The sequence below is a fragment of the Globicephala melas genome, chromosome 2 (genome assembly GCF_963455315.2).
Source record: "Globicephala melas chromosome 2, mGloMel1.2, whole genome shotgun sequence".
In the NCBI taxonomy this organism is placed as follows: Eukaryota; Metazoa; Chordata; class Mammalia; order Artiodactyla; family Delphinidae; genus Globicephala; species Globicephala melas.
In genome coordinates, this window is record NC_083315.2 from 24495959 (window position 1) to 24523879 (window position 27921).

Sequence of the window (27921 nt, forward strand, 5' to 3'; positions counted from 1 at the left end):
CTTTGCTATGCACCTTAGCTACCAGGAGCCAGTGTCCTGTGTTTTCACATCCTGAGTTTCCTCAGGGCTCACCTTATGGAGTGGCTGCAGTCTGATGGCTGCTAGATGGCAGGTATTCTGTTTCCTCCCTGAGTTCCCTCAGGGCTCACCAGCTCACCATAGGCTGTGGCCGCAATCGCTGATGACTGTGACATCCTTTGTTTACTGATATGGCAGGAAACATTCCATTTCTCAACACTAATTTGTCTTATTTGTTCAGAACTCAGACGGGGAAAGGCAATAATATTTATCAGGCCACCTTAAGACTCCCTCAGCAGAATCCTGGGCACAGGGTAAGCTGTGGGTTTGTACACCAGGAGTAACAATACCAGGGTCTCCAGTCGTGAAGGATAATGTGCATATGTTCCTGGCTGCATGGTCTCCATGCTTGATTCCATGGCCTTCCTGGAAAACACGTGAGCTAAAAAATATCCTTCAACAAATGTCTTTTCTGCTTAAATTAGCTCTAGTTAGTTTTGTAATTGAGAGCCCTCACCAATACCCTGTGAGTAAGATGATATGATGATTTGGAGTTGCAAAAGTATGGTCACTCTAGCTAGAACAGATGAATGGTGAGTTACACTGATTCTAGAAAAAATCATGGAGGATTTCAGGGGGAAAAGACAGAGCTCAAGAGTAGTCAAGTATCTTGTCTTAGGGAGAGAGTGCCTGCAATGACGATAGAAGTCTTCCAGTAATCTTGAGAGGCACATGTGTTTGTAAAGAAGGGGTATAGCAGTTACCATCATTGTGGTACAGTTTTATGAATTCTTTTCCAAAGCTCTTGTCGGCTTAAAAAAATGCACAACGTGAGAGTTCTGAGTTAAATTTTATTCGGGGCAAAATGAGGCCTGAAGCCTGGGAGACAGCATCCCAGATAGCTCTGAGAAACTGCTCCAAAGAGGTAAGAGGGAAGGTCAGTATATATGTGATTTTGGTGAAGGGGGATTACATAAAATTGAGCACATATTTTTTTTTGCAGAAGGTTACTGCTAGTCACGAGAAGCAGTCGTCACCATGAAGGATTTTAGTGCTTTTCTAGATATGAGCAGATACAAGAATTGGGCTCATAAAATTGGCTCCTGAAAAAATCTAATTATCCGTAGACCTGTTCTGCCAGTTTTTCCCAGAGCACAGAGTGCCTCATTCCTGATCTCCACCTGAACTCCTTTCGGAGGGTGTTGGAAGTCAGCAGCTGCAGAGGCTCGTGACTTAATCCTTGTAGAGGGAAACGGCGAGTACCATGGAAAATGCCAATTTGTAGTCGACACTGTTCAGACGGATACTTCAGAACTCACATTTTCTTCGTTTATTTTAGAAAGCTAGTGTGGTGCATCTGCCACATACACTGTGCCTACCGTGAGGTCTGGGGCAAAACTCTATAACTGAATATTCACACTAAATGGAATCAAGATTACAAATAGACTCATGTCTGTTTACTAAATGAGTGTCGGCATCAAACTGATGAAAAGTACTTGCAGTTTTCTGAGGTTTGGGGATGATACCGAGCAGGGCCCTGTGGGGCTCCTGACACAAAGCCTTTCTGTGATTACAGGAAATAGGCTTCATTCAGCCTCCGTGACCTTCCCTGAGTTCTAATGGACAGATTCAAGCGGTTGCTAATGAGGGAAGGGAGGGAATGTGAGGCCAGGGAGAAACAAAGCGTCAAGAGAAACAATAGCGCATCCTTAGGGCACGGTCCTGGTTCCCCATCAACAGATACACACAACAAGTGTCTTTGAGCTGTTTTGCAGATACTGAATCCCCAACCAGGTGGGAGAGGTTAACTGTGTACTGCCCACAAGCGCGTAGACCCCAGACCGGTTGGAACCAGAAGGTCGATGATACTGACTCCCACTTACCTCCCCACCAACCAATCAAAAGAATGTCCACCAGCTGATCACGCCCTCTTTGAACCATTACTATAGAACGTCTCACTACCTTCTCCAACTGGGGGCACATAGTTTTTCAAGGCAGGAGCCCGCTGTGTCCCCCCTTTGAATAGCAAGTAATAAAGCTATCCTTTTCTACTTCACCCAAAACTCTGTCTCCAGGATTTGATTCGGCGCTGGTGTACAGACAAGCTGAGCTTTCGGCATCAGGGGCTTTTTAAGCTGTGGTTAAGGAATTGTATGCCTGTGCTGAATTTACTCTCACCTCCATTCACTGAGTAAATAGCTGACCTTGGTTGCATTTCCCAAGAAACTTTCCTACTGGTAAGAGGATGAGATAACCAGCTAAGGACCCTAATCCTAATGGTTTTGGCAATAATATTTCCCAGAGTAAGTTTATATTCTTAAACTTTGCCTTGATATTAAGGAATAAGTCTATGCAACTGCCCACTTGACAACGACAAATGTATATCTAAGGCTTCTCCAATGCAACATGACCACAACAGAGCTCTGAATTTCATTCCCATCACAGTCAGGGAGCACCATCATTCATCCAGTTGCAGAACAAAGCCTACAAGACTCACCTTGGTCCTCTTGCTCACTCATTCCCTACGTCAAATGCATCAGCCCCATGTGTGGGTTTGAGTCTTACTTTGGAATGTTTTTCTTTATCCAAGATTATTTTTAAACCTCCCCCATGCCAAGGCTTGCCTAGTTGTGTCCACTGGAACTCCAGTCAGTCATGCGAAAACTCCCCTCACTCTTTGACCACTTCTGGGCATGCGTTTTTCACCTCCCTGGCTCTCTTCCGAGGACCTGCCTTACTGGAAGCCTTCTTGAGCCGTTGCTGCGTTACCTTTGATACCCTTCACGCCACGGGGTCTGGAGGCTGTGGCGTGCTCTCTTACTCCTCACGTTTGCTTCCTGAAACGTCTGCCTTCCTGAAACTCCCTCCATTTGAATTTTATGGCAGCAGATTACTGACCCAATTTCTCCTCCTTGTTGCCTTTATCCATTTTCCCAGGGACACTCTCCCAAACCCCTTGGATTTTTTATCTCCTCTCTTGCGGTCATTTCTGTGACATTATTTCCGTCATAATTCCAGATACACATAAGTGATCCTTCTAATATGCCCTCAGTTCCTTGATCTTCTCCTCCTATTTTCTCGTCCTTTAAATGAACTCACTCCCATGGTCCTTCCCTTGACCTTGTCATTACAAATAACTGCAAACCTTGTATGTCTTGACCACCATCTTCTGTCTTTCTAGATCACCCCTTCTAGTATTCTTGCTCCAACCAACCTTTCAAACCCTGCCAACACTGGGCCTTCAGTCCACCTGTCATATCACCATCTTTACTGTCCTTCTTCCCCTCATATCCCCACATTGACTTATTACTCGTTTTTATGGAGGTGATTGGATTGCAATTTTCTGAGGGCAGATGATCCCTTTAAAGTAAAGAAGTTGCTCTTTGTTTTTACTTGTAAACATATTAAACACTTCTTATGATGTGAGAGGACTAATTAAATCCAGTATTTCAATATCTGGTGTAATCAACAATGTGACTATAGTTAACAATATGGTATTGTATACATATATCAAACCATCATATTGTATACCTTACATACACACAGTTTTGTTTTCTGTTTTTTTTTAAAATTAATTAACTTATTTTTGGTGCGTTGGGTCTCCGTTGCTGTGCAGGCTTTCTCTACTCTATTGCTGTGTGTGGGCTTCTCATTGCCATGGCTTCTCTTGTTGCGGAGCACGGGCTCTAGGCGCGTGGGCTTCAGTAGCTGTGGCTCGCGAGCTCTAGAGCACAGGCTCAGTAGTTTACACACAGTTTTTAATTGTCAGCGCTACCTCAATAAAGTCGGGGGGAAAAGAAAATACATAAATAAATAAAACATTTGCTCTTTGTTTTTTTTGTAAGTGGATTAACCACTTCTTATGATATGAAAGGATTCATTAAATCAGCCATTCAATTCTTTCATATAAATATTTAAGCGAATGTATTTCACATGTGTAAACGTATTGTGATTAGCTACTTTTTTTTTTTTTTTGCGGTACGCGGGCCTCTCACTGTTGTGGCCTCCCGTTGCAGAGCACAGGCTCCGGACGCGCAGGCTCAGTGGCCATGGCTCACGGGCCCAGCCGCTCCGCAGCATGTGGGATCTTCTTGGACCGGGGCACGAGCCGGTGTCCCCTGCATCGGCAGGCGGACTCTCAACCACTGCCCCACCAGGGGAGCCCTAGCTACTTTTAACTAATTCATCTAGATACAAATCTTGTTTGAGTGATTTCTATGTACCATTTTGTTGGGGATGTGATAGAACACAAAACAGGAAAAAAAGGATCCCTGCTGCCATGGACTTTATGTTCCAGAAAAATGAAACTAACTGGGAAGGAGGATAGGGAGGGGTGCGGGGCAGGGGGACACAGGGAAGAGTGGGTATGGATGGATGGCGGGGGGGGGGTGCTCTTAGGGGCTGCGATTTTAAATAGAGTGATCAGGGAAATACTCACTGAGAGACTGATGTCGAGACCCAGAGCCGAAGGAGGTCTTGTGCAAATGTCCGGCACAGAGGCTTGTGTGGCGTGCAAGGGAGCGTGAGGAAGCCGCGGTGTGGCTGGTGCCGAGTGAGGAAGATGACTCAGAGTGATGCTGGGGAGCGGGGCCGGGGCAGATGTCAGAGAAGGGAACCCCTGGAGGGCCGGGACACAGGAGCATTGCATGTGACGTGGGCATTAACAGGGTCCTCGGGCTGCATGCAGAGGACAGGCTGCAGGGGAGGGTCTCCCCAATGCTGTCCTGCATTGACACAGATGCCACAGACATCTGTGCTTGTGTATAAACATGAACACGCTGATACCATCTTGCTCGGTGGCAGATAAGAGCCTGACAGATGTAGAACAGCCCCCTCTGCCTTTCTTGTTCTATACTACGTTGCTGTTCCTTCCAAGGCTTAAACCCACATGTGAAAATCAATTGTACCTGTTCCTCTCGATACACTACAGAGTTTTACGTACCATATTCTTATTTGACTGTGATGGGTAAGGCAACCAGAAGAAACCATTTAAACTACCGTGTACTTCTTTCTCCGCTTATACAGCGTTCCCTGGCAGATTTAGCAGATGGCTTCTTGAACCAGTGCATAAGGTTTAGTCAAGGGTGGTTTTCCCCTCACTGCTAGGTAACCCAAACATCTGAAAAGAGGATTTCCAAGGTCAAAATAACAGTGTCTTATGAAAATAGAATCTACATAAAACTTACTTGGCATCTCTAAGAGTTTCTGATGGTTCCATTTCAGAAACTTCAGAGTTTGGTTTTTGGGTTTTTTTGGGTTTTTTTGTTTGTTTCTGTTTGATTTGGTTTGTTGCTTGCATTTCCTTCTGATTCACTGTGAAATTCAGACATGGGCTCACATCATGAACTTAGCTGGTGCTTTTTACATGTTTACTAAAGAATTCATTAATTTCAGGTAAACTCAACCGATCACAGTGGAAGACAGAACCCTTGTTGAAAATAACCATGAAGATAAAATGCTGGATAGAGGAAGAGCTACTGTGAGGCCAACTTGCTTCAAGATGGGCTCTGATAACGGACACTTAGAGCTACTTGGGAAATGGGAAGGGTCACCTAGAAAGACATGTTCTCCAAATTTCCCAGAATTTGAATTAAAAGAGTGGCTGTTTGAAAACATACTGGAGGATGGAAAATGTCCAAGACGCTGACACCTCCGCAGTTGTGTGTCCACAACTGTATTCTCATGGTGACAACAGATGCAGTCAGGCTCCATTTTCCAACAACTTTTGAAATGTGCAATAACTAACAGTGTTCATCTCAAGATAAAAACTTATAACACAGCTTTTCACGGTTAAACACTCTTACTGAGCTACACTTTTTCTATTTTCTAGTGGAAATTATAACCACAGGTTACCATGTTTTCTTTCCTGTGTTTGAAAACCACATGTGTTTGAGTGAAAACATGAAGGTGAATAATGAAATGGAAGACTTTAAAATACTAGGTACCTGTCGCTGAAAATGAAAATGTCTTTTCACTGACGGCTTCCTCTGCTGCAAGAAATCCTAGTAAGTTGAAAATGGAGCTTTGAGTCCATCAATCTCAGCTGAATACAAATTACATTTGATTATCCAGAGTAAAAAACAAGTACTATTACTTGTCAGAATTAGGTTATTTTGTACCTTATAGATTTTTTAAATTGAAAGGAGCGTTATCTAGTCCATCACTGCATTTTACAACTGGGGAAACTGAGGCCCAGAGAGATGGTGAGACTCCCCCTTATCCACTGGCTTGCCAACAGTGAAGCCCAGGCGTGAATCTGGAGGTTTATTTCTCTGAAATCCATAAGCTTTACACACACCACCCTGTCTCTCTTCATAATATAGCAGATACTATTAGAAAGGTTTGGGACTATATTGAGTGCTTACAGTGGAATTTCCACATGTTTTATTGAAATGAACTCATCCCTACAAGGTAGGCAAGTGGAAGCAGAGAAGTGTTGAAAATGTATTGAATACCTACTATATGAGCAGGAACTTTCCGTGTCCTAGAAAGACTTTGATCATCAGGATTTAGCTGCTATTGAAGGTAAAGAAAAAGGCGATGATGCTTCTTTAAGGCTGAGAGTCAGAAACCAAATATATTGACATTTATTCTTTTCTAAATGCATGGCTTGAAAATTCCACCTATTTCTCTGGCTTCCTCAGCAACACCAGAAACACCCACAGGACCACGCTGACCCTCTGTCACAAGATGCATCCTAACGCTCACAGGTTTTCATGAGGGATAAAGGCTGAGGGTAGGCTGGCTGGCCGGGAGCATGCAGTCCATTTGAACCTGGACCACATGGACCTTTTTCATACCACACCCCTCTCTGCCTCTCAGCCCAGATGGTGCCTCAGTGCGGCTGCGCCTTAAAAGATTCCATTCCCACACCTGGTCCTGGATTTGACAGTTGCAGAAACAACTTTGTAATCCATACCTGATGAGAGAGCGTGCACTAACCATCATGGAGCATCCCCCCCACGAGATAACTGGTACTCAGTTAATCAGGAGATTAAACCACAGATCAAATCAGTTCTTCACGAGCAAAGAAATATTCAAAAAAACGATAATATAGGAAAGTAGCTGTTTTCAAAAGGATATAAAACTTATCCTTCCGGAGTTTAGCAACATTATCTTTTGAAATAAACGTTTTCAGCTCCTTAAGTGTATGATTAAGTACAATTGAACAATTCAGAAGACACACAAATTTTTATCAACCAGCCCTCCTTTTTCATATTCTTTATCAACTCTCAGGATCTCTATCATTATAAACCTTATCTTTAATTACCTCAAGTAAAAATCTTCCAGATGATTCTTTCTTGTCTTTATATTTTTGTCTGTATTTATATTTTATGCCAGTTGTTTCATGATGCTTTAATCTCATAGACACGTTACCGCCCAAAAAGCAACACTGATGGGTCATAACGACTCTCATTTGTACTTCACATTCGTGATTAAAGTCCATTTAGAAATTGGCACAAGCTGCCTTTCACCCAAGTTGGGAAATATTCTAATTTTTAAAACATTTTTAGGCATTTACCCACTGACTATAGTGTGGACTTCAAACTATTTTTTACTGAATTTTTGCCTTTATAGGACAAACATTGTGTATTATTTACTCTGTACAAGGTGCAGTGGTAGGAAACTGGTCAGGGGCGGTGGTGGGAACAGAGACAAAGACACAAGCACAAATCTGAGGCTGAGATGTCAGTGTGCTACCCTGGAGAGGGGCGGCAGGTGGATTTCAGAGAGAGAGAGAGAGAGGGAGAGAGAGAGACTACTGTGAAATAAGAGGTCAGGGAAGCCTCACAGAGGAAAAGGAGCCTAGAATCACAGCAGTGAGGGTCCAAAAGGACTGGAAGCACCATCTTGTCTAACTCCCTCGTCATCAAACGAGGAAAAAGGACTCAGAAGGTAGCAGTGACTTGTTTGAGGTCACGCTCTCATTGAGCTTAACTTGTGGCATATTGAGTAACACAGAGAGAGAGAGAGAGAAAGATAGGTGGGGACAGAGAGGGATAGGGAGAGAGACAGAGTGACAGACCCAGAGAAATAGAGAGAGACAAAGAAAAACAGAGACAGAGGCAGAGATAGATCAAGGAGAGAACTCACACATCTGCCCTGCAGTCGCACTCGCTGAGTTTGTGAACTCACCTTTACCTGGGACACCAATCCTGTTTCAGGCTACAGAGAAAGGGCTTTATGAATATGATAATATTATATTCCACTCGCAAATAACCCTTTTTAAGTCAGTTCTTCTAAACTGAAACAAACAAAAAAACAGTTTACCCATTTCTCCTTCCACCCCCTGCAAATGTCAATCTGCTCTCTATTTTGGGGCTTAGTATTTTTTGTTTTTTAGGTTCCATATATGAGAGATCATATAGTATTTGTCTTTGACTTATTTCACTTAGCTTAATGCCTTTGAAGTCCATCCATGTTGTCACAAATGGCAAGACTTCATTCTTTTTTATGGCTGAATAATAGTTCATATTATTCCATTATATATATATATATATATACATATATATAACATTATATCTATCTATCACAATTTCTTTATTCATTTATCCATTGATGGGCACTTAGGTTGTTCCCATATCTTGGCTATTGTAAATAATGCTGCAGTGAACATGCAGGTACATGTATCTTTTTGAATTAGTGTTTTCATTTTCTTTGGATAAGTATCCAGTAGTGGAACTGCTGGATCGTATGGTAATTCTATTTTTAATTTTTTTGAGGACTTCTGTTTTCCATAGCACCAACTTACGTTCCCACCAGAGCGTGCAAGTGTTCCCTTTTCTCCACATCCTTGCGAACACTTATTTCTAGTCTCTTTCAGATAGTAACCTTTTTATTGGGGTTGACACGTAGAGAAAAGTACATAAGCCATATATGTGCCATGAGATGAATTTATGCAAAGTGGACATATCTATGTAAACACCTCCCACATCAAGTGATAAACCAAGCCATAAGCCATTCTAAGAGCATAAGCCATTGTAATGCCCGTTTCCAGAAACTACATCATCCACATCCCTAAATGTAATAACTAATATCTTGACTTTTCATGGAATAAATTCATTATACCCATTTTTGAGTTTTATGTAAATGAAATCACACAGTGTATATTCTTTTAGGCCTGGCTTCTTTCACTCAGCATGACAATTTCTGAGAGTTGTTCATGCTATAGCAGTAGTTTGTTAAACTTCATTGCTGCCTCATGAAATGTGGTACATCATGATTGCACACATGATGCAAATATGTTGTTCACATCTTTTAGTGCGTGTATGTATACGTGTCTATACTCAAGAAATGCCTGGGTCACGGAGTCTGCATATGCTCAGCTTTGGGTAATACTGCCAAACAGTTTCCCCTAGTTGTACTCATTTGCATGAGAATTCCACTTTCTCCACATCTTCCCCATAATGTACATAATGGAGTCACTATGTCCAGAGTTACAAAGTAGATCATGGAATTTTTGGAATTTTCTTTCTTAGCTGAGAAATAAAAGGAAGAATGTAAGTTTGGAACCATGGAAGAGGTCTCCATTCTATCTGAATGAAATCACAAGGAAAAGAGAAACTATGAATCTGCAAAAGGTAAGTAAATAGAGGTTTGGAAAAACAAATACATGTACAATAGTTATTTCAAAACTCTTTTCAGGGCTTCCCTGGTGGCGCAGTGGTTGGGAGTCCGCCTGCCGATGCAGGGGACGTGGGTTCATGCCCCGGTCCGGGAGGATCCAGCATGCCGCGGAGCGGCTGGGCCCGCGGGCCATGGCCGCTGAGCCTGAGTGGCTCCGCAGCGGGGGAGACCACGGCAGTGAGAGGCCCGCGTACCGTAAAGAAAAAAAAAAAAAAAAAACTCTTTTCAATGCTTTGATACTCTATGGAACGTGAAAAAAGACCATAATAACCTCAAGAACCTATGTTTAAAGACTTTCCGTTGATTAATTATTTGGTTTCCTTTGCGCTGGTCCTCACTACCTTCCCAGGAGAAGTGAAAACTTGGTAATAATATTGTAGCAGCTGGAATGTGGGGCACCTTTTGCTGTTTCACTCAGAACCCTTTTTAAGTTCTTAAGTTTTTAAGTCTTTTTAAGTTTGCTTGGCACATCAGGTCACATGACAGGTTCTCAAGCAACAGCTGTCTTGTTTTTTGCTTGGAGAGAAACTTTTTAGTGTGATTACAATTTAATCTGAATTTCTGCAGCCCTTCCCAATTTATGTAACACTCAAAGTGATTTACTTAATCTGGAAATTCAGTATGAATTGCTTTCGCCTGACCAGAAGCTTTTCCCTCTGGTTAAAAGTGCATGATCTAATTAGTAAACAGGGAGTTGCTGTAACAGTCATCTTTATACTTTGAGTATACGAGGGTTTTACAACTTCTTTTATATATATTTTAATATTTTTCAAATTTTCTATAACTAATATTCATTACTTTACAATTAGGCAACACGTAAAAGTTATTTTTAAAATAAAATAATCCCCAAAATTATAGATAAAAGCATGTAAGGAAATATATCAAAATGTTTATTGTCTTTGGTTGTGCAACTATGGGTAATCTTTTTTCTCTTTTTTCTTTTCTCTAATTTCTAGATGTGTGTGTATGCAAATAAATGCATAACTTTTATCATGGGAAAAATAATAAACATTATTTTTCAAAATCTGCAGGCAGACTATGACCCCTATTTTTGGTCTCTTTAGTTGGTGGCTAGAATTCTCTAGACACAGTTTGGCATAGGTCCAAATGATCCCTTCCTGTGTTCTGAGTCTGGCTTTGCCACTCACTTGCTGTGTGATCTTGGATAAGTTCCTTACCCTCTCTGAGCCTTAGTGGTCTCATCGGTAAATTGTAAATAACACCACCCATATTATAGGTTTGTTATGCGGGCTAAACGAGATAATACATGTAAAATACCATGGTACAAATGCTTTATAAAGAGTAGCTGATCATTCAAAGTACAACATTCTCTTCTTAAGGTTTATAGGGACCAAAGTGCTTTAGAGGTTTGACCTACTCAATCTTCCTTATGAAATTGGCAAGATGTAATCTGCATACCTCTCCTTTATTTAATTTTAAAACAAACAGAAGTATTTGTGAAATAATGCATGATATTTGTAATCTATTTAGAAAAAAAGCTTATCTTCCAACTTAAGATACTGCATATATTTGATTTGGGGGCATATCTCCATCAAGTTCTAGTATGAGGTGTAGAAAGATTAATTTATTTTTCATTATTTTTAATGTTGCATAAATGTACAAATATAACCTATTGATATGATTACTTAAATATTACAGATTTTTCTTTTATCATCAGAGCACATTTTATTCAAGTCTTGGGCAGTTCAGGTTTATGGTTTGTGTGTGTGGTATATGTGTGTATGTGTGTTTTATGTGTAAAATGGAGATAAAGCATCTGCTCTCTGAGTGATATGTTGAATCCCAAAGGTAGGGCTTTACTTCTTTTGCTTGCTGACTCTGCCTAGTATACAAGCAGAAAAAGAAAAGACAGGAAAAAACAAAAGAAAAAGAAAGGAAGGAAGGGGAGGGAGGGAGAGTGGGGAAAGAAAGAGAAAGAGCAAAAGAAAGAAAGAGAGAAGGATAGAAAGAAGGAAAGAAGGGAGGAAGGAAGGAAAGGAAAGAAAGGAAAGAAGGAAAGGAAGGAAGGAAGGAAGGAAATATCAGCTTGGATCTACTTACAACATATGAGCCAATGTAAGTTTAAAGAAATAACCGGTCTTCACCTAGAGGGGTGGGATAGGGAGGGTGGGAGGGAGGGAGACGCAAGAGGGAAGAGATATGGGAACATATGTATATGTATAACTGATTCACTTTGTTATACAGCAGAAACTAACACACCATTGTAAAGCAATTATACTCCAATAAAGATGTAAAAAAGAAAAGAAAAGAAATAACCAGTCTTGAGCGTCACCATTTGGGGCTAAAACCAAACATTTCAGGGATGAGATGCTGGGGTTGGGGGATGAAGTGGGAGCATGCAACAGAGCACCTCTGACTCACAGCACAGCCAAATATCGTCAATTTAGCCTCATTAGGCCACTATTCTAACCATTGAGGAAAAAAAGAAATTACTTATATTTTCATTTCGCAAAATATTTACTTTAAACTGAATGGTTGAAACTATTGTGTAGTCAGGAAAGCTGAACACAAAGAAGAAATTCTTGACTGTCAGCGTTTTCCTGTGCCATCAGTGTATGACTTCCTCAAGAATATTTGAATTTTTTATACCAATGACTCTATTAAATCAGCAACGAGCACTAGAAGCAAATTATATTACATTCCCCATCACTAACAATTAGAACTACCTTTTAATTGGCATTTATTCTTGGCCTTTTATAGCTCAAAGAAACCTGACAGAACAACCCCATGTAGTCCAACATAAATCCCCTCCCTCCATCTGTGTATGTGTGTGTGTGTGTGTGTTTTAATGGCAGAATAAAACCATAAACAACATGTGTTTGAGAGGTGTGGATTGAAGAAAAAGGGAGTAATGAGGGGCAGGTGTGTTATTTGCTTTTTCAAAAAGGAGACTGAGAAACAAAGCACTTTACTCTAACGTGCCTTCACTGATTTCCAGATCTAAGGGTAATTGTGCGGTGTCAAATCGTAGAATTGCAATAATCAAATTTATAAAGATGACCAAAGTTTCATCTTAATTTCTCCCTCCAGAATTCACAGATTAATTCTCAGATTTATTAATCCTCCCTGGGGAGGATTTCTCATCAAAATGTACGGTCTTTTGCACTTTCAGTTTGCTGTTGTTTTTCCACTGGTGGAAGAGAATCACTAAAAAACGTGCTCTGTATAGATGATTCTATCTAGTCAGTCTCCCTTTAATTTCAGACAAAGTTTTATATCCATTGGGGCCATACTCATTTTGCTGATATACCTGGACTCACCAAATCTAAAACGTATCTGTGGATCCTCAGAGATTCTGGACCTTTCCTTTCTCCCTGATTCTATCCTTAGACCTTACAAACACACCAGAAGTTTATTGTGTTAACTTGTATCCATATTAAAACATTACCATTCACTATCTGATTCAGATACTTATGTTACAATTGGAGTCTCTTTAGGGGCAGGGATGACTTTTAAAAAATGGTGCCTAAGGACTTCAGAAGCCACAACTAAAACAAGATAGCACATACAGAGTGAAGTAAGTCAGAAAGAGAAAAACAAATACCGTATGCTAACACATAGATACGGAATCTAAAAAAAAAAAAAGGTTATGAAGAACCTAGGGGCAGGACAGGAATAAAGACACAGACGTAGAGAATGGACTTGAGGACACGGGGAGGGGGAAGGGTAAGCTGGGACAAAGTGAGAGAGCGGCACGGACATATATACACTACCAAATATAAAATAGATAGCTAGTGGGAAGCAGCTGCATAGCACAGGGAGATCAGCTTGGTGCTTTGTGACCACCTAGAGGGGTGGGATTGGGAGGGTGGGAGGGAGATGCAAGAGGGAGGAGATATGGGGATGTATGTATATGTATAGCTGATTCACTTTGTTATAAAGAAGAAACTAACACACCATTATAAAGCAATTATACTCCAATAAAGATGTTAAATTAAAAAAAAGACAGCAATATTGTGTTTTTATAACTCTCTACCTTAAAAAAAAAAAGAAACACTTTCATGCTCAATTTCTTTATGATGTAACAATATTTGATGCTCAGGAAAAATGATTTACTCTAAGCGTCCTGCATCATTAAAGATTAAAATTTTTATTTGTTTTATTTCCTATGGCTGTATTAAGTGGGCATTTTGATACCTTCTAATTTACAACTGGCCATCTACACATGTGTTAATTCTTCTTAGAATACTGTATTCATCAGGACATCTGTAAACATACACGATTCATTTAGTGTTTCGAGAATAAGGCTATAATTTCAGCTCTTGTCTCTGTGCATGATGGCAAAAATCATGGCTTTGGGGGTCAACAGACTGGGAGTCAAGCCATACCCCACACTTATTGGCTCAATGAACCTGGCAAATCATTTATTTGACCTCTGAAGCTCAGCTGTCCTATCTGGAAAATGAAGAGGATATTACTCATCTCAAGGGACTTGTTGTAAGAATCAAATTAACTAACTTAAACAAAGCGCTGGGCACCATGCCTGGACACCCGCCATAAATGCACAATAAGTTTTAGCTTATGTTAGGTGCACTCATCATCTCTTTCTTAAATGGAGACAAAACACCTACCTCCCCTACGTTGTCTAAGATTTTAAAATTAGTTTAACATTACTAAGCATGTATAATAACAGCAGAACTCTCAAACATACCAGATTATGAACATTGTTCCTTTTTTATTTCAGGATAAAATTTGCATTCACCTTTCACCATTCCCCCTCATGGTTTGGAAGAGTTGATATCAATCTTACTATCAACAGTAATCAAGGTTTACTTACTCCCTAAGGGGAGGACCAATTTTTGCTTCCCGGTTTAGAGCTCTCCTCTGGCAATAAAAATTTCTAATTGTTATCCTTTTTTCCCACTTGAATGTCTATAAAGTTGGAGGGAAAGGAGAAAAAAAATCTCCCTTTCCCTTGTCCAAGCTGTGGATTTAAAATACCTGTTTTTATTAGAGGCAGTGGTATTTTTATTGAGGTATAGTTGATTGATAATATGTTATTTTCAGGTGTACAACACAGTGATTCTAAATTTTTATAGGTTATACTCTATTTATAATTATTATAGAATAATGGCTATATTCCCTGTGTTTTACAAGAAAATATCTGTTTTTTGTCTGTGCCTCTTTCACCCGTAGCTCCTAGAATAATTTTGACATTTTCTGAATAAACTTACACCAGACACAACATGTTTATCAAATCTTCAGTCAGGGTAGGTCATTGTCTTCCAATTCCATGCTGATTCTTCTGGGTGTTGAGGTGGACCACTTTATAAACTCCTCATGAAATTGTCCGGACTGGTTTCCTCCGAGTGGTGACTTTCTGCACAGACAGAAGGGTCCTTGTGAAATTATCCTCTGTTCAAACTGTCTGTGGGATCATATCCTACTTCTCCCTAATACCGTCTTTCTCCAAATTGAGGCCCATAATAAGAATCTTTTCTTTTTAATTTCAATCCCAAGGTCAGTTTCACAGAAGGGTGTCAGAGCTGGCCTGTTTGGGAGATAGAGCTTAATCATCCAACAGGTCCAAATTAAAAGCAAAGAGATGTCTTCAGCTCCCTTTTGCAAATCCCAAGTAGAAGGAAGATGGATTGAGATGTCCCCAGAGATAAGATTCCAGAGAGTCATTTATTCCTTAGCTCTGGATCCAGAGGAGAAATCATGTCTTTCCCAGCTAAAGGAAACTGAAAAAGCTGCCCCACAGTCTTATTCTCAGCGCGATTCCAGGAAAGTTCAGGGCAGAAGGTGAAGCGGGGAAAGAAGTACAGAACTGAAAGTTCGGGTGTGTTTAACGTAATGAGTGGAACCTCACCACCCACATGTAAGCCCCTCCCGGAAATGCAATTTCCTCTTCCAGGAAATAAAGGTGTGGAGAACTTCTGAGCAGCAGCCATGTTTATAAAACAATGAGACAAAGTCTGACACAAAACAGAAATGCCTTGTAATCTGGGGAAGGGAAGGCTGGCTATACAGGATGCTGGGGTCAGAAAGGTCTACAGGTATCCCTAACGCCTACATGTAACAAGAACAAGTCGGGATTTTTTTTTCTTTTAGATGAGATTCAACACAACAACAACAACAACGCCTTTCTAGACATTTGTTGAATATTGTTTTAAAAGATCCAGTCTTCAGATTCATGGGTTTCCAATCGTAGGACTATATGGTTATATAGTAGAGTAGCACGGGTCTCCAGGGACCATTGTCCAAAAGAGAGAGAAGCAGAAGAAGGAGGGTATGGCTATAGAATGGAGGCAGTATTCAACAGTGCCTAAGGGAGCCGTTTCAGACTGGCTTGAGTTTGAATACTGGTTGTGGTACTTTTTTTTTTTTTTTGCTGTATGCGGGCCTCTCACTGTTGTGGCCTCTCCCGTTGCGGAGCACAGGCCCCGGACGCGCAGGCTCAGCGACCATGGCTCATGGGCCCAGCCGCTCCGCGGCATGTGGGATCTTCCCGGACCGGGGCACGAACCGGTGTCCCTGCATCGGCAGGCGGACTCTCAACCACTGCGCCACCAGGGGAGCCCCTGGTTGTGGTACTTTATTAACTATATGATTGTGGGCAAGCTGCATAATCCTTCTAAGCTGCATTATTCTCGTCTCTAAAATAGAGATGATGATAGTGATGATAATGAGGATATAATATCCACCTCTTAAGATTGTTGTGAGGATTAAATGAATAGTGCATCAAAGGTGCTCATCACAGGGCTTCCCTGGTGGCGCAGTGGTTGAGAGTCCGCCTGCCGATGCAGGGGACACGGGTTCGTGCCCCAGTCCAGGAGGAACCCACATGCCGCGCAGCGGCTGGGCCTGTGAGCCATGGCCGCTGAGCCTGAGCGTCCAGAGCCTGTGCTCCGTGACGGGAGAGGCCACAACAGTGAGAGGCCCGCGTACCGCAAAAAAAAAAAAGTGCTCATCACAAAAATAACTAATTAAAAAAATGAAAAGTGCTCATTACAGCCACTGGTAGATACTCAGTATATGATCATCATCATCATCATTTGAAACTTTTTAAAAGCCACAGACTACTGACTAAATTAAAAGGACATATGACTTTCCCTTGAGCCCCTACATGTGATTAATATTTAACCTTCTCAAATAGTCATTTCTCAAATAGTCATTGAAAACCCCAGCAAGGAGGAATGAGTGGGTTTGCTGTCTCCCAGGCCCTGCAGCCTCTGGCAGTCTGCCATCTCTCTTCCGTGTGACAGGCTCTGCTTAAGGATGGTTGTGGAGAGCCAGGAGGAAGGCATCTTGAACCAGGAGGTTTCCCAGAGAGAAGCTGGGCCTCTCAGTGGGGGTCGTTTCTCCAGCTCCGCCACCTTGTTCTCAGCCATAGATGCATCTTCCCACCAAATCTCAATAGCATATATACAATGGGCGCCTACTGTGTGCCAGGCTCTGGTGACATCACAGTGAGCCCACACAGCCAATGTCTGTCCACACTCACACCTCCTGGCTACTATCTTCCAAGAGGTGGCAGCCTCTCTGTTGGATGATCCTGGCCCCAGGGTCCATGCAGTGCTGTTACATATTGGTAAGTGTGAGAGACAGCAAACTTTTCAGGGAATATATTTTTATCTGTAAAAGGTGTGTGCGTTTGCTTTGCTGAATTTATACAGATTAGGGGGTAAAGTCAGCATATCTGGCTTCCCAGCACAGGCCTGCCACAAGGCAGCTATGTGAATTAAGTCAGTAAACCCTCCTGGGCCTCAGTTTTTCATCTTTAGAAGTTTGGGACTAGCTGTAGTCTGAGCTGTAGTCAGCTGACGGTCTATACTTGCATGATCGGAAGCGCGCTGATCCAAGGTTAGGCTCTTCCATACATTTTTAATCTTCCTCTCTTAAAAAAAAAAAAAGAAAAAAGAAAAAAAAAGACAAAACAAAGGACTATTGTTTTATTTCTTAAACTAACCTGGGCTTAGTATATTATAGCAACAAAAGCCTACAGCAAGTACATTTTAATCATTTCGTGGCCTAATTGAGAGGGAACGGCCCTGCAGTACTGGTAACCAGTATATAGATTTTCTAACCTGAATGAAAAGTTAATTCTACAGAGCACAGGAAAAAGCACCCCAACTATCCTCATCACGATCATCAGTACCACTAAACCAGGCGTAAAATCTTCCAATGACAAATGCACTGATAAGACATTGCACTGCAGCTTCAAGGGCTGTCAAGTTCAAAGCAATGCAACTTGGAAATGATATATAAAACGACTGAGCAGGAACAGTCAGAGGTAGGCCACAACCAAGGAAAGATTATCTAGCGGACAGAACGGCACCAAATCCTTCTCAGGTGGGTCGTTTTAAAAGAACAGGGTTCTAGTCCTTTCTAGTGGAAAAAGCTGGCAAAACAGCTGAAGTTCATTTTACCTAATGACCTCGAGCCTTCCCGTGGGAAGGCTCGTTTTGCTTTTCGGTTTGGTTGGATGGAGAGTCACGTGGACTCGGGGCCCCTCTGCCCGCGCGCGGCGCCTGGCTCAGTATCCCCAGCGCGGGGATGGGTCCTGGTCTCAGGGCCGAAGCCGCCGCGAGCGGAAGCGCGGGGAGGAGCGCTGGGCGGGCCCTAGAGGAGAGCTGCGCGCGGCGGGTGGTGCGCGGGCCGCGACTCCGGGGAGGGTGTCGGGGGAGCAGGCTCGGCGGTGGGGCCGCGGGGTGACTAGCGCCCTCTGGCCGGCGCCGCCCGCGGGCGCACCCACCGCGCCGGCACCCCGCTCCCGCGCAGCCACCGCCGCCGCCCAGCCGCGAGCTCGGGCCGCTGTCGCCCGCAGGTAGGTCCCTGCGCCGGGCGCCGACCGGGAGGGCAGGAGCCGCGGGGCCGGGGCCGTGCGCCCTGCGAGTGGCGGGGGGTGGCCACCCAGCTCGGGCTCTGGCTCCCAGCCGGTCCAGGAAGGGGCGAGTAGGCTGATGGCGAACTCGGAAACGGCCACTCGAGCCGCAAACTTTGGGTCTAGTTTCCGTGGTTTCTCGCGCGCGGGGTGCCCGGGATGCGCGGACCTTGGCCGGGCGGAGGCCACTGGGGAAGGAGCCGGGCCGCCTCCTCTTGCTTCTGGGGTTTTCTCTCACCTGAACGAACGGCTTGGGTGGGAGGGAGGGAGGAGGGAGGAGGGCGGCGGAAAGTTTTGTGTTCTCGGCACGTATTGGGAAGGAAAGGTGTTTGATGCAGTGGCAACCTGTCCGCAGAGGAAAATAACCAGTTTTCTTGGCATTTGTTAGAGGATCGGATAGGGCTGCTAACACTCGCTTCTAAACAAACTTGGTTTGTTTCCAGGGGCCGTCGTCGGGGCGAGGCGGGTTTTGATAGATATAAAGAAAAAAAAGGGGGTGCTTCATGCCGTAATTGTGGGTGAGAGCGGTTTTTTTCCTGGTGCTCAATCCTGTAACCTTGGTAAGAATGTTTTTCAGCTTTGAGGGCCACACGTTAAGAAAGTAGAGTCAGTGTCTTTATTTTATTGGGTTTTTAAGGGCCCCAGTTATCAGTGTGAAATGGACCTTTCATGCTAACGGCTCGGCACTCCCCACGGGGTCAATGAAGAGAGGCCCGAGGCGGCCTCACCTGGGAGATGCTGGGATTTCTGCAGGATCAGCACTGCTGAGCTGCCTCGTCCTTCGGGGTTGTCCTGATCAGAGTGGTGCTAAGAAAAGATGATTCCGTGATGGACCAAGCTGACAAGGAAGGAGGTGGTGACACGGGGAGAAGAAGGAGAGGACACCGCTCTGTGTCCGTGGAGAGAATGACCCAGACCAAGGATGATCCATCCCTAGGTAGCGGTAACGTGCGGGTCCTGCAGGTGCCCTGCCCTTTCTGAACACGAGTCTGGTTGTTGCTCTCCTTACATTGTTCTCTAGAAGCTGTGATCACCACCGTCCTTTCCTGTTGGGGATACTTGATAGACAAGCCCTGTTCGTAAGGTCCCCCCCCAACTCCTACCCCACACCCAAACTTGTGAATCACCATCTTCATTTCCCCCATAACTTATCTTTGTTAACTCTTGTAAAATGGCTGTCTCACCGCGGATACTTAATGTCTTTTAAAAAATGCTGTGTCTGGTGGGAAGGAGGGTGACATTTACTAATTTGGTTGCAAATTACTTTTGAAGTTTATGCACAGCTGTTTGAAATCCCTCGGAGATCAGTGCCATTGTTTGAGGCAGGTGTCTGCCACAGACTGATCTGGTTAGTCTTGTGCTGATTGAACTGTATATATATTTAAAGAGGCAACATGGGAAGAGCTTCTAAAACCTTCAAAGCCCCAGCTGTGGAACTCCTCCAAGTTAGCAATTAAGTCAAAATTAAGTCAAAATTAAGTTGTTTTTTTGGGGGGTTCCCCCCCATAACTTTCCTCTCTGATTTCAAGAGTAACCTGTCGGCATCACCAGCCTTTGTTTCAGCCCCTGTGATTTTTCTTGTAAACTTTTAAAATGTAAACTTCCAGGGAGGACTCTTGTCACCTCCTCCGCCTTATCACTTGTTCGCTTCCGCCACTGTCTTGTGTGATGGTTGCTCAGAATGGCAGGTGGCTCTCAGACGAGCTTGAGCTGCTTTCCTTCTCCCAGACCCTCCTCCCTGCAACAGACACTCCCTATTGAGTCTGTTTGGAAGATACATAGGTCAACACTGGAACTTTCTTTTGTGTCACTTGTCTTTCGGGTATGCAGGGATATTGTTCAGTAAGTCACACTGTGGTCCTTCTTCAAATCTCAACACCGAGATGAGATTTCTCTTGTTCACAGCAGGTCCTGGAGGCTCCCTCGAATAGCCCATTTGTCTTTGCCATTTCTATAAAGGTCCCTCATGCCATTGTAATATATTGTCTCTCTTCTGTGGAAAAGACGAAATTCTTTTGTGTCATGAATTTGGTGTTTTATCTAAAATTCCATGTGGACTGGGTTCAGGATTTTCTTTTGAGAGTGTGGGCTTCTGGTAGAAATCTACCAGGAGATTCAGGAGTAAAGCTCCACAGATCTCCTTATAATGCAGAATTTGATGATAGGACATTTGCCTTCCTTTAAAATAGGAATTGGAATTAGTACTTCCTGTTCTTAGTGCATTTCATGTTTTAGAGTTACTGATTATGTTGTTGGCCTTTGAAAGTATTGCTGATATAGTAATCAAATGTGACTGTTAAGGGTATTTTTGATTTCAGGTGGCTTCCATTTTAGAGGGTTCAATCTTTTATCTGTTTTTCAAGTAATTTTCACAAATCATTTCATAAAAATAAAAAATGGTTGTAAGTCCCAGAGAATACCGATGTATAATGTGGTTTCATATTTACGTAATTTTGTTGCCCAAAATCAGATTGTAATTAAAAAGTAGGGAAATTAGTCTTGTGGTGACATGACATAGCATTAAACTCATTCTTTCTGTTTCTGTCTATTTTAAAACGTTAAGTGTCTCGTTTTCAAGCAGCAAATCATTCAGGTTTGCTTTCTAATATGTATTTTAACTGTTAAGGCAGAAATTAGGAGAAACTCATAGGAAAACATGTCGAGGCAAAAAAGATATAAGGTGTTTCCTTGCAATAATGGAAACATCTTTCATTATTTTAACCTGTCAAGCACTTAGACACATTGCTCTGTCATCTAAAGATATCCTTGGTGCAAAATGAGAACCAGAGGTTTCTGAAATTAGGAATAGCACATCCTAAGCCTGCAATCATAGATTTCTGCTCTGGGATTAAATTAGCGGATATTCAAAGCCACTCACTCTGGCAGCACGTACTTCTACAGATTGATGTTAACTTTTGTTTTTTCAGTTTTATTGGAGCGTAGTTGATTTACAATGTTAGTTTCAGGTGTACAGCAAAAGTGGTTCAGCTATACATACACATATATCCTTTTTCGGATTCTTTCCCCATATAGATTATTACAGAATATTGAGTAGAGTTCCCTGCGCTATACAGTAGGTCCTTGTTGGTTTTCTATTTTCTATTTAGTAGTGTGTGTATGTTAATCCCAAGCTCCTAATTTATCCCCCTTCCACACACGTTTCCCCTTTGGTAACCATAGGTTTGTTTTCAAAATCTGTGAGTCTGTTTCATAAGTGAGTTCATTTATATCATTTTTTTAAAAAATTATGATGTTAACTTTTGAATTAAGCTAATATTGATGGTAATCAGAGCCAATAAAAGCAATAAGGCATGGTTTTATTGATGTATTATTATTTATCATTTATGTGCCAGACATTATACTCAGTTTTATTTGTATTTGACAGACATTACTGTCTGTAATGTTTAATCTTCGCGAAGCTTATATAAATTTGATATCACCATCACCACCACCATCACCATCCGAATTCTGCAGATGGGGAAACGGAGGCTCAGGGAGGTTGAGTCGCTTGCCCAGCTCTTCCAGCTGGTAACTGTTAGAGTCAGGTGTGTGTGATCACCAAGCATTGCCATAAACCACAGAGCTAGACGACCTACCAATTAAATATTTTAAATTGTGATAAAATACACGTAGCAAAATTTCCCATCTTCCTCATTTTTAAATGTGCAGTTCAGCGGCATTAAGTACATTCACGTTGTCATGCAACTACCACCACTGTCCATCTACAGAGCTCTTTCATCTTGCAAAACTGAAACTATGTACCCATTAAACAATAACTCCCCATCCATCCCTTCCAACAGCCCCTTAAAACCTCCCTTCTACTTTCTGTCTCTGAATTTGATTACTCTAGGGACCTCATATAAATGGAATCAGACAGTATTTGTCTTTTTGTGAATTGCTTATTTCACTTAGCTTAATGTCCTTCAGGTTCGTCTGTGTTGTAGCCCCGTGTTAGAATTTCCTTCCTTTTTTAAGGCTGAAGAAGATTCCATTGTATGTATCCACCACATTTTGTTTATCCATTCATCTGTTCATGGACGCTTGGGCTGCTTCCACATTTTGGCTTACGAGTAGTGCTGCTGTGAATATGGGTGTATCTCTTCAAATTTCTGCTTTAGATTCTTTTGGCTGTATACCCAGAAGTGGAATTGCTGGATTAGATGATAATTTCGGGTTTAGTTTTTTGAGGAGCCATCACACTGTTTTCTGTGGCGGCTGCACCATGTTACGCTCCCACCAACAGCACACGAGGGTGTCAGCGTCTCCCGTCCTCTGCAATACTCGACACCCATTATTTTCTGTTTTTTGACAGTTGGCATCCTAATGGGTGTGAGGTTAACCAATTAACCAGTTAGCTTTTTACCAAATCATTTGGTGCCCGACGTGCGGGTTCTCTGGGCCGATGCTGCTCCTGAATTAGTTTTTACCTATCTCACCTTGTGTTTATGTCCCTTTTTCTAGCGAAGAATAACTGGAGGACTTATTACTCCAGCACCTCCTGGAGGACTAGGGAACCCATGGGCAGGAGGGCTCCTGACAGGTAAACACCGCGTCTCTGTAGGGAGGGCTGCCCCTGCTTATGTGAAGGACCTCGTGGTTTAGCAGTGAATAGTTGTTGAGAATCAAGTAAGCGTGGCGTTAGTATTAATGACACTAAATGTTCAGAACAGACCCTTTGCAGAAGATTAGGTAAAGGTTGAGTTATCTCTTATATGTGACCAAAACAAGACAAATTCTTTTTTTTTTTTTTTTTTTTGCGATGCGCGGGCCTCTCACTGTCGTGGCCTCTCCCGTTGCGGAGCACAGGCTCCGGACGCGCAGGCTCAGCGGCCATGGCTCACGGGCCCAGCCGCTCCGCGGCATGTGGGATCCTCCTGGACCGGACCGGGGCACGAACCCGTGTCCCCTGCATCGGCAGGCGGACTCTCAACCACTGCGCCACCAGGGAAGCCCAGGACAAATTCTTAGGACAGTGGAGAGAACCAAAAAGTTGATGGCTGTGGTTTCATCCGTCAAGCTGTTGTTGGGAGGCGCAGAGCCGCACGCTGTGCTGTGTAACCCACCCGGGGCGGAGATGCAGACAGATGAAGGGGAAATTATAAGTGTGATGCTTTCATCATGTATTGGGTTGGCCAAAGAGTTCATTTGGGTTTTTTTTTATAACGTCTTATGGAAAAACCCAATGAACTTTTTTGGCCAGCCCAATATTTGTATTGTCATATGTCAGTTTATATGACAACGTTATATGTGTAGTTTGTCTGTTTCTTTCTCTAGAGTATAAACTCCCTGAGGGCTGGCGTTTGTCTGTAGCCGTATTCCCAGCTCCTACAGTAGTGCTGGCACGTAGTGAGTAAATGAGTGCAGAATGAGTGTGTAAGCGCTGTACTAGGGACATACGTGGTGTCATGGGAGCACTAGATCTGGGGTGTCTGAGAAGACGTCCCAGAGAAAGCAACGGCTCAGCTGAGACCTGAGGGGTAGATGAGGATGTTCTGGAAGGTGGGAATGGCATTTTAGGATTGCTGGGAGCATGACATCCTAGTGAGGGAAAGGAAGACAGTCTGGTTTGAGCACAGCTGGTGAGTGAGTAGAGGGGCTGAGCCCAGAGTTCCCCCTCAAAGTGTGCTACTGGCATCAACTACACTCTTTAGTTGAAAGTACAAAGAGCAGACCCTTAGATGCCCTTGGCTATCTTACCCTCTTTCCCGTCTCAGCCCTCTACTCAGTTCACACTGAGTAGATGCTAAAATAAGCATGTAGCAAGTAGAGTGTTGCCAAGATACGGGGGAGTTTCCAAAGCAAGCCAAGTGCTGTGAGTTCATGGTCAGATAAGACAACTCTTCTCAGCCCAGGTGAGCAAGAAGCCAAGTCTTTCATGAAAGTCAGCTGACCTTTCTTTCAGTTTGGGGAGAAATTCACGTCAGCTGCGTGTGCGGCGCTTTTAGAGCAGTAGTCTTCAGCATTTTCCGTTCTGTGGTCCGTGAATGTTTTCAGTGATAGAAAAACAGGCCTCTCACCCAGTGTTTTTTAAACTGCAAGACACAATCCATTATTGGATTATGAAGTTAACTTACTGTGTTGGAACAAGCATATCTTTAAATATGAAGTCGAATGGAACAGAAAAGACCAGCAGGCATTTCGTGTAGCAAGAGTAATTCATGAAAGTTTGGGTCCTGGAGTTTGGGACATGGGTCTTACCCAAAAGCTTGAAAATGATAGACCCATGACATTTAGTTTTCTATAATGTTCCTTTTAAGTTATAGAATCACACAGGCGCAGGCCTGGAGGGAGGGCAGGAGAAAGTGACATTAGTTGGGCGATCACCATGCAGGTGCCTGGATACATGGAATTATCTACTCCTACGGTACTGCTCATTGGGTGGCATCTGCAGTTTACAGAGGAGACGCTGAGGCTTGCAGAGCTTAAGAAACTTGACCGAGGGTTACCTGACAAATGACTAGCTGTGAACCCTGATCTCTTGGCTCACAATTTAATCTTGCTTTCAGGCCTCCATAGATTGTATTCCCGCAATTTGAAGACATCTTCTCAGGGAATGTGTTATAACCAGATTCCACGTTAGTTAAGAGGAATATGGACTTTGGGATATACCCCATCTGCTTCTTAAGGAACTAAGTCACATAGGAAGAAGTAGTATTGATTAAACAGACCAGGGCTGTTGACAAAGATGAAAAGGGCCACTCTTTCCTCCCCCCTGAAGCTTTCTCCCTGCCGCTGGGCGAAGCAGCCTCCGTGGAGCCATGTGAGGCGCCGCGCTTTCCTTTCTAAAGCTGGGATCCCTGGGGCCATAGCTGAGTCCCACTGTCTCCTTTTCGCAGTGTGTATCCAGAGGCTAATGAGTTTCTACTGGACAAAGTGATGCAATTATGCAAATTCCTGGTGCGTGATTCCATGATCTCCAGCACCTGCCAGGCTTTCAGACTTTGCCTGGTCAACTCTCTAAAGCAGCTATTTCAGACCGTCTCCTGCCACCGTCACCCCCTCAGCCTGCTTCGCTGAGAAAATGGAAGTTTTCCTGATGAAAACCACCTTACCCTGAGATCACAGGGCTACAAGCCCAACTCTGTCTGGATCCACCCTCCCATCCTTCCCGTCTTTTACAATGAAGAAAAAAGAAAAAAAGCCTCATCTGTCTAATGTTCATCCTCCATTGAAGCTCTGGAATCCATTCTTCCTCCTTGAGAATCTCATTCTCTTGATTATGTCCTCTTGCACCTGTATTTTCCTTCCCTCCCTCATGCCTGGCCCCATTCTCACTGTACAGACATGCTGAAATCCCTCCCTTCTTTGAAGAAAAAGGCCATCCTTCTGTGCCTCCCTCCAGCTACTTCTCTCTTTCCTCCTCTTCACAGCCAGACTCCTTAAATTGTCCTCTGCACCTGCTGCTCTGTGTTCTCCCTCCGTGTCTTGGCCACAGACATCTGGCATTGCCTCTGGGAATGGATCCCACTCCTGTTCCCTTTTGCTGATTCTTGCTATAATTCCTCTCCCGTCTTCCTTGACTTCTCTGTGGCAGACAGCTACTGAGCACCTCTGGATTCTCTGAGCAACGTCTTCCTCCCATCCCCCCTTCCCGTTCTCCTTCCTTCCTCTCTTGTGCTTTTCAAGCTACTGCTCTCCTTTCTGTCCCCTGGAAGGTTGATGTTCCTCAGTGTTCTCACCCCATGGGTAACCTCACCGCTCACTGACCTTAACAGCCACCTCCTGGCTGACCACTGCCCATCCATGACCTATCCAGAGTCCTCTTTTGCTGCTGCTTGACGGGCACATCCAGCACCCCATGCCCCAAACTGCAGGTGTCGTCTTCCCCTTTCTCTTTCCACAGACCCGCCTCCCGTTCTTTTCTGTGTCTGGTGCTGGCATCAGCTGTCCTTGCACAAGCAGAAACCTGGATGTCTTCCGTGACTCGTCACCCCCGCAGCTCAGCCCAAACCAAGTTCTGTTACCTGCACCCCCTGCTTATCTTTTTACTCCATCCGCCTTCTCCAGCCCCCACGCTATTTGCAGGTCACACCATTTCTCTTCTGGATCACTGCCAGAACCTCCTCACTGGTCTCTGTTACTGTGGACTGTCCTCCGTGCTGCAGCTGGGAGGATCCTTCTAGAACCCAGATCTGAGCTTGTCACTCCTTGCTTTAAACTCTCCAGTGGCTACCCAGTGTACTTGGAATGAAAGCTGGACCCTGTAACATGAATTAGAAGGTTCTAGTTGGTCTGCACTCCCCCGTCCTCTCCAGCCTCATCTCTCCAGCACCACACACATCACTTTCCTCCAAGTCCAAGCCTCTTTGGGTTCCGTAGTGGTTCTGTGCATCCTACTGCCTCATGGAAATTTCTGCCCTACCTCTAATCCCTCCTTCCTTTGGCTATTCTCTACATTTTCAGTGCCTCACTTAGATAGTTTTCCTCTGGAAAACTCTTCCTCCAAATTAGGATGTTGTTTCCTCCCACATGTCCTTAAAGCATGTACGAGATCATCTATATACAGCACTTAGCCCCATGTGTGGCAACCAGTCAGTACACGTTAGCTGGCACGGCACTTAGCATATACTGGTTTCTTTACCTTTAGATGTTCCAAATAGATTGTAAACTCTCTGAGGGCAGAAGGCACATTCTCTTATTCTTGATTGAATCCCTGGTATCTAGCACTGTTTCTGATGCATCGTAGGTGCTCAATAAATATTAGTGGAATAAATAAATGAGCCAAACATTTTAGAACCTTTATTGTCTAAGGGGCTGTGTGCTAATTCCAATCTAGTAGTTTAAATGTCTACACAAATAGAATCATTATCATCTTCAGCAGTTTTTGCCTGTGGGTCTCTGGAATTATCTAGATACATTCTACCACAGAGTCAGAGTTGAAGGTGATGGGAAACATTTAAAAATGGGAAGACGCAAAAAAAAAAGGGAAAACGCATCTTGCTACAAGGGAAAAACTCCATCTCCCCATCTCTGTGGTATGATTTTCTCCCTCTGTCATCCTCATAGTTTCTCACTTTGCTGGGAGATGCCAATAATAAAAGGCAAAAAGATTAGGAATGATCAGGAAATAAAAAGTAATATTGAAATATTCTGAAATATCCTACAAGGTTGAGGCAGTAGGTAAACATTAAATGCAAATATACAGCAAACGCAAAATTATTTTAATAAAAAGAAATTATCAAAGGGTAAAAGGTTCAAAAATTTAATGAAACGATAAAAGATTTTAAGGATTCTTCAGAACAAAATCATCATGATCTTACACTTCATTAAGGTAAAAAGTAAAAGACTAAATTTGAGAATTAGGACAATAAAGGCATGCCAAAGATTGAATAATTGAGAGTATTCAAAGAAAAATAGCTTAAAGAGTAATAATTTAGGAGACTCACTGAAAGTGTAACCAGAAATATGGAACCAGCGGAGGAAAATAA

The 27921-nt window shown here is 43.1% G+C and overlaps 1 protein-coding gene across 2 annotated transcripts in view; it reads left to right on the forward strand.

Annotated features, from left to right (window-relative positions):
* The first annotated feature begins 18295 nt into the window (after positions 1-18295).
* The window catches only part of PRKCQ (protein kinase C theta), a 159280-nt gene continuing 149654 nt past the window's right edge, over positions 18296-27921 (forward strand). For both annotated transcript variants that reach the window (XM_070044841.1, XM_070044842.1), the window contains exon 1: positions 18296-18436. The gene's annotated coding sequence lies outside the window, so the exon portion shown is untranslated. The remainder of the gene's footprint in view (positions 18437-27921) is intronic.